Here is an 8,657-nt window from a genome sequence, read left to right as displayed (position 1 = left end):
TCACAGTGTTATGATACTCTGTGGTATATCGACTTAAACAGAGAGCCAACAGAGAGCCATTATGTGGCTGGAAAGTTTAAGCCTTTGTCACTTTGGCCATGTTTTTTTTTTTTTTTTTTTTTTTTTTTTTTTTTTTTTTTTATGCACACATACACCTGTAGGGAAAAAGGCCAATTTCTGTGAAAGAGTCAGAGCTTAGCTTCAATATTTTTTTGATATTATACAGTGGATATAGAAAAGCATCACCCCACTTTAATTTTGTTGATTTGCGGCCAGAAATGAAGGCACAGTTTTTGTTTTATGCAGCTGTATTTACTCAGTGCAACTTATAACATCCAAGTGAAATACATAACACTGTCATATCAGTAAAAACTAACTAACTATCAGTAAAACTAACAAGACAATAAAACAATAATAATAATAATAAAAAAATCACTGAGTAAGGAATAGTTCACCCAACAAAGAAATTTGTTATTTTATTTTTATTTTTATTTCTGTTTTTTTTTTTTTTTTTTTAAACCTGCATGCCTTAATTTTCTCAGTGGAATAAAAATGAGAACATACATTTTCAATATACTGGTTGTTTTTGTGATGCAGGTTCTAAGAATAGGTTCATATTTCTAAATGACTCAGAAGCCGTTCAAATGCCTTGTGTGCTATATTTCAAATCTTTTGAAGCAATAATATTTATCTGAGGAACAAACCCAAATGTAACTTATTTACTGCCCATGTTCACTTGCAGTGAGTTGTTAACGGCTGTGATCAAATTTGACTGAATCCAATCAGTCAGTAAATGAAGAGTCAGTGAATCAACTGAAGAATCAGATCAGTCCGATCAGATGGGTGAACAAATCATTCAGATTGAGGTTTTGAGAACCAGAGCAAGAAAAGTTCTTGTGACACTTGAAAGAACTTCTCAAGGACATACATTTTCGTCTACACACAAAGATATTTTATGGCTTTAAAATTATATATAAAGCATGAAAGTCGAATGGAATTAGTTTATAATATTTTTATGTTTTTTTTTTTTCTCCATTATCTGTTGTAAAAAAAAAAAAGAAAAAAGAAGCCTTTTGTGTACGACACAAGAAAGAGAATTTTAATGGTTTTGGAACAACATGACCTGAGATTTTTGAGTGAAATATTCCTTTAAAGAACCAGCTGAGCTCAGGTGCTGAATACATTGGTATTTGCAAAAAAAAAAAATGTACTTGCCATTTTTTCGACATTTTAAAATGCTTGCTTTTAACACAGAAGGTAGGTGTGTTGGTGGCTAATGGCAACAGCAACATTTGTTTAATAAATCTGGACCTCAGGTCTTATTTTCATCATACCTCTGAAAACCTTACATGTGTTTCTATGGTTACCAAGGATAAACCACTCATTGTTATCGTATTCTTGTGAGTTGGTGTTGTTTCAAGTATGCACATTTTTTTGTGTGTGTTTGAGTGTGTTTTGTCAAAAGCTGTTCATAACAATAACCCACAAACTCTGGAATGCTACAAGAAGTCAGTAAGATAGATTCATAAAGGAACAAATTTCATGCAGACATTTTTTTATGTTTTTCAGAACCTCTACCAGAAAGAGGTCTCTTACAAAAAAAAAAAAAAAAGGTAAAATGACAGTGTCAGGTGGTTTTACCATACGGTATGTGTTTGTCTCAATATACTGTTTGCTGGTCCTAAAATTACAGTTGAACATGACCGCCAGTGATGATCATGAATTTTTATATACTGTGTATATATATATATGTGTGTGTGTGTGTGTATATGTGTGTGAGTGTGTTAATTGAATGAATTATCATATAGTTTGTAATTCAAGTAACTTTTTCAATATATTTTTATAATTTGTTAATATTTAATATACAATAAATGTTAATATTTTTATTATCTAAAATATTAATACAAAAATACCCATTTATTTTGAAAACAGTAATTTTGTTTATATATGTTTGTTGTTGCTGCCTATTTTTCTGTTGTTGTTGTTTAATTGGTTTACATTACCATTAGTACCAATAAGTGTTCTTTGAAACTTTTTTAGCAGTTTGCATTCCTAATATATATAGTTTAAGCTTAAAAGAAAAACACTTGGCATAAGACTTCACATATTTAGATAAAGGCAATCAGTTTTGCTTCTTGTATCCCAAGGAGAATGAGAGTGAACAAGATTATTCACTATAAATTATTTATTGCTGCTTGTATAGATGGCGCACCAGCCTTCATCAGTGGTGTAACTCTCAGTAAAGTTGACTTTTTGGGGTTAGTGCTGCAGGAATCCCTCTGTGACTCCCTGTAAAGGCAAACAGATGAAGAGAAACATCACACAGCTCTACAGCAGATTAAAGATCCAGCCATCGCTGTCTGCTCCAGTGCACAGTCCAGCACTCGTGTTTTCAAGATGCTGTCTGGCTTGTGTTCTTATTTTCAAAGTCAAAACAAAATAAAAGGCATACGTTTCAGGCGCAATAACTGCGGCCTTGTATCAACTAAGTTTAAGAGAATTTAAAGTATAAGTCAACAAACTGACCTTGTTTGTAGGGGAAATGTATGTTACACAGCATAGTTTAAGAAATATTGTTTTTTTTTTTATTATTAATTATTTTATTGTCTCAATTGTAAACATTGTTCTAAAGTTATTTTCTTTAAAGCTTTAATTTTTGTTAATATTTTATATTTGTACAGTATATATTGTGCGTTTTATATTATTTTTAACTATAGCATTTTTCGATTAAAAAATACAATTAATATACATTTTATTTTAACTATTTTCATTTTTGACATCGAGTTTAACTAGACAATGGCAAAAAATAGATATTTTACAGTGGTGTACAGTTTAACAGTCAGACCCCCTACAGTTCATCACTTTGACACAAGAAGACAAGCGTGGCAGTCGGGTTTAAAAAAAAAAAAAAAACGTGCCTTTCTTTGAATACGTCTGGAGGATGTATAAACACACTTTGCAGAAAATATATTAAGGAGACGCTCGCCCTATCTTCTCCCTACCCTCGAGGAGGGCTGTAGGTAACAAATCAAACAGGAATCCGAGCCCCAAAACATTCCCTCCTGGAAGCATCGTCTTTCCTGACAATGGTTCTTGCTTATCTCTGCCCAAACACCTGCCATGTTGGTTCCTACTTATCTAGTGATTACAGCTGTAGCCATTTTGCTATGATTCACCGCAAAATTATTTAGAAAATAAATAAACATCCCAAACGTTCAGAGACTGGAGCCCCATTGACTGAACTGCTCTTTGAAGGTTTAGCGAGGGGTTTGGGGGGAATGTGCTTTATATTAATAGCTCTTTCTCCCTTACACGCATGTTCTCAAAGTAATTACCATGGCATCGGTAAGAGCTCTTCAAGGTGACACTGGTCCTACAGAGGGATACAGACACACATCTCTCTGATCTCTTTAATGGGGGTGCCTGGCTGATTTGGGGCAGAGATGCTTTTTCACCCTGTGAACTTTTTAAAATATTGATGTTTCTTATATTCCTGACTGCTGAAGTTATTGATCCAGTGGAAGAGTCTGTTGAAGTGGGCTTGATGCAGAGCTGCTTTACTGAAACATAAAGTAATTACAGCAATTGTAATTCAGACTTTTGCTACCAATTGGTCACATTCAGTTTCAGTGCTCATCATATTTCTCTTTTGAAATGTACTAGAGTGCATCTTAACAAAATAATCAGTGCAGCACAAATATATTCATAGATGTAGTATAACTGTGTTAAGCTACAATATCACAAATCCAACTATATTGCGACTATATTGCACTGAATGTGCAGTGCTCTTAGTAATTATCCATGTTATATGAAAGCTACAAGTCATATTGCTTGTATTCAACAGATGAATAACTTGGCTAATTTATATATATATATATATATATATATATATATATATATATATATATATATATATATATATATATATATATATATATATATATATAGTTATTGTTATTCATATAATCTAATAAAATATTTTGATATGTATAATAATAACTATTATTTTATTATTATTATTATTTTATTATTTTATATTTTATTATCATATTAGAGACAATTAGTTATTTATATTCTTATAATAAACATTGTCATCATCATCATTATTGTTTTATTACAAAAAAAATTATATTTAATAATAGTTTTTTTACCTTATAAGCATGTTATTGTTATTTATGTTAGCATATTATAATTATAACAATTTTAATTAAGAAAAAATATAATAATAATAATATAATTGTATTAAATTAATAAGAACAATTAATCTTATATATTGTATAATAATAATTATTATTATTGTATACATAAAAATATAATTGTATTATTGACTACTGTATAATTATTATTATTATTATAATTACTATTTATTGAACTATTTACTGTTGCTGCCTTAATACAGCAAGTCATTTGCCATGTGTTACAGTGATTTATAGGCTGGTGGTAAAATATTGCCAGGAATTTACAGGATTAAAGAGTATTATTTTACAATAAATTATAGATGGAAAAATTAATGTCACCAAAAAATAAGAAAGGATATTATTAAGGAGCTGGACAATCACTTCCCCTCCATTTCCTCACAGGTTAGAAACCTGGGCGTAATGATGTTTGTCCAAAGAAATTAATTCTGTCATTGTCGTTTTTATCAATTATGGGTCATCTCCAAACTTGAATAGTTTTTGTCTTTTCAGGATTTAGAGAAGGTTATTCATGCTTTTATTTTTATTTAGTTTTTTCGTTTAAATTACTGTAATTCACTGTACTCAGGTCTTCCTCAGTCATCGCTTTCACGCCTCCAGTTGTTACAAAATGCAGCTGGAAGGCTGCTGGCTGGGGCAAAGAAATATGACCATGTCACTCCAATTTTAGCTTCTCTTTCCTGGCTTCCAGTCCATTTTAGAGTTCTGCTGTTTGTTTTTAAAGCTCTTTACAATCAACCTCCATCTTCTCTTAAAGATCTTATTATCCTTTTTCCATCTACCAGACTTTTAAGATCCACTGACAGGGCTCTTTTATCTGTCCCTCATTCCAGTTTTGAAACCTAAGGGTGACAAATCCTTTTCAGTCACTGCCCTCCGTCTGTGGAACCAATTTCCATTACCATTTTTAAATGAAAGTGACATGACATACAGCCAAGTATGGTGACCATTACTCAGAATTCCTGATCTGCTTTTAACCCATCTAAAGTGCACACACACACAGCAGTGAACACACACACACACAGCAGTGGGCAGCCATTTATGATTGGGGCGCCCAGGGAGCAGTTGGGGGTTCAGTGCCTTGTTCTAGGGCACCTCAGTCGTGGTATTGAAGGTGGAGAGAGCACTGTGCATGCACTCCCCCCACCCACAATTCCTGCCGGCCCGAGACTCGAACTCACAACCCACGATTGCGGGTCCGACTCTCTAACCATTAGGCCATGATTTCCTATATAAATAAAATTTACTTACTAATTTAATTACAAAAGTATATTGCTAGATGGCTAATAACCTACTTCTCCGGTCTTCAAACACACAGAAACATTAGCCTTTACAGACATAGCGTAAAGAAAATGTTGTACTATTCAAACAACATAGTTATTTAATTCCCCCTGCATTAAGAAAAAGGGGGATCTGTCTCTTCCAGGCTGTGTGTGGTGCGTCAGTCTGAGTGGAGGCAGGGTGAAGTGACGAGGTTTCGCTGAGAGCTTGAGGATCCAATGGCATTACAACATTCAACTGATGCGCTCTTTTTAATATTTATCATTGCTTAAATATTTGTGAAACCCACTGATTTAAAATAATGAAAAACGAATTATAATAGAGATATGAAGTTTGGATATTTTTTATGGCACACCTGGCAATTGCCATACTCTGCCATGCGGAAATGCCACCCATGAGCTAGAAAATGAAATAAGCTAATTGCCTGATTTTAAGTTAGTCAAACTATTCTTAGATTGAACGTGAAGATTTTATTGTAGCATGCATTAAGTATGAAGATTAATCAATAAGATCAAAAACTCTACACCAGGATCTATTCGTGCCACATTGCACGCTTTGTGCCTTTGGAAACACAGTATGATGCTGTTTGTTTACAATTCATTTCTGAGAGTGCAGTTAGATACAATAGAAGTCCCACCGTGAAATTACTGTGACATGAAATGAGAATAAAATGAAAGTTAATGTTTATAATTTTTAGAACCAATTGTGGCAAGTTTTGAATTTACACAGGTGATATTATAAAACCATGGACATCCTGAATAAGGATATGTTTAGCTGAAGGCGGGGGCGTCGCTAGGCCCTTTTTAGGGGGGCTTCAGCCCCCCTAAACTTATGCCCAGCCCCCCTAAAAATTATTTGATTAATTAATTAGTGATCGCTTCAGTCCCCTTTAAAAACTCATTTGAGACGGTGGCAAGCTGCATCAAGTTCCGGCTCCTCCCCTTATCTGAGTCTGCATGGATTCAGCGCGTTTTTCAATCCACAGGGGCGCCGAGCAGAGCGAACATCAGAGAGTACAAGGTGTGTGTGTGTGTGTGTATATGCGTGCGTGTGTGTGTGCGTGCGTGTGTGTGTTCTCGCATCCAATACCAGTACGTCTTCGCTGCGTTCACTTTCAGCCTTTATCACAGATGTGTGACAGATGTTTTTTCTTCCAACAAAAATGAAGCGATTAACACCCATGAAAACATACTTTAGAAAACGATCATGATTTATTTTAAATTACTTTTTTAAATTGAAAACATATTATTGTGTATTTCGGCATTACATTATGCAGCCATGCAAAATAAATTATTAACGACACACATCATTGTCTGAAAGTACTAAATGGCACAGAGAGAGAAACATCATGTGGAGTTATTTTGTTTTCTATTATTAAACATAATTTTGTATTAAGTAATAATTAATCATTAGTGTATCATGATACATATATTAGAGTAAGAGTAAAGGGATCAGTGATTTTTTTTTTTTTTTAAGTAATTGATTTATAGAAGTGGCAAATTGATAATTATGTTATTTTTAATAAATATAAATAAATATAGAACAGATTAAACATATTGCCAATAGACAATTACATTAATACATGTTTTGTCTATATTCTTAATGAATATTAGCTGGTTAGTTAAATGATTTGAAATGAAATAAATGTTCAGGGGCGACTTGATGTATAACCAACCGTATTGTTGATTATAAAGGCTAAAAAGCTAAAAATTAATAATAATAATAATAATAATAATAATAATAATAATAATAATAATAATAAAATATAATAATTTATATTTCATTGTAGATGGATATACAACATTTTTTTTGTCGTGCGGGAGTAGGTCTGCAAATGAGCAACAGTCAGGTGAGAATAGAACAGACAGCCTCACACACGCACACACAATACCACTGTGTTCCCAAGATTCATTGCCAATTTCCACGTACATTTCATAAGAAAAAGCAGTGGTATCATCAAAGGATAAACATGAATGTCCTAATACTGAATCAGGAAGTCTTTATTTTACAAAAAAAAAAAAAAAAAAAAAAATCTACATTCCCAATTCAAAATTTTCCAGTGACTGGTCACATGTAAAAAACTGTATTAGTTTTTTTTTTACAGTTTTTTTTACAGTGTTATATATGGCTCAGACAGTACTCCTACTCCCATATATGAAATACAGGGAATACAATGGAATAGTGGATTGCAATAAGGTTAGTAGTATACAACCCTACCCTAATAGTAAAATAATATTTTTTAATCATACCCTTATTGGGGGCTGAGCCCCCCTAAAATCAAAATCTTAGAATCGCCCCTGGCTGAAGGACCAGAACAGAGACATCATTCAAGGATCTTGTCCATAATAAGTAACCTATTAAATTTCAATGGCTGCTATTACTGTTCCTCATGTAATATTTATGTAAGTGTCGACTGAGCTGAATGGAGAAGTGCTGGTATTGTGCTGAATGAAAATATGAAGTGCTACCTCTGATTTAGTAAGCAAGACAGATGAAACATGAAGTAGTTATGATTACGTTCACATGGGATGACTCCAGGGCTCTTTTTATAACACATGCACCGCAGTGCAACGAAGACCTCTGTGTTCTTGACATATTTCCACATTGGTTGAGAAGATCCACCTCAGTTTTGTCCGTCTCCACTGGTTTCCCAGCTCAGATTTTTCTGAAGTTAACACTGCCCCCTGGTGTTCATACATTATTACACCTCTACCTCTGTCCCTACTTGCTGTGAATAGAAACCTTGACAAAAAAATCTGATGGTCTGGAAAAAAAAAAGAAAAAAAAAAAACACCCAGAGAGCACAGACACACATTTTAGTTGGAGATAAGATTGCATTTTGGTGGAGCATGCAATGAATCAGCGTTCCTGTTTAGGATTTCACTGGATCAGCTGTGCTCAGATTATTTGTGCCATGGGAGCTTTTGGTTATCAATTACTTAACAGCGGTGGGAAAGTTTTCCCAAAACATTCCCTCTTGATTGCGACATCATAATCAGAACCGCTGCTTCAACACAGGGACCAATTAAAAGCTTCTTCCTTGATGCATTAAGCAGGCGGCGATTAGCGAATCAACATGCAATCTCGAAAAATTTCCGCTTGAGCGATTCATGTTGGTCAGCGAAGTGCCTTCAACTGAGGAAATCTTTTGAAACTCTAATCTTGTCAGGGCCGAGAGCG

Source organism: Carassius gibelio, chromosome A23 (genome assembly GCF_023724105.1).
Source record: "Carassius gibelio isolate Cgi1373 ecotype wild population from Czech Republic chromosome A23, carGib1.2-hapl.c, whole genome shotgun sequence".
NCBI classification, from domain to species: Eukaryota; Metazoa; Chordata; class Actinopteri; order Cypriniformes; family Cyprinidae; genus Carassius; species Carassius gibelio.
The sequence above is the reverse complement of the archived record's forward strand: the minus strand, read 5'-3'. Positions refer to the sequence as shown.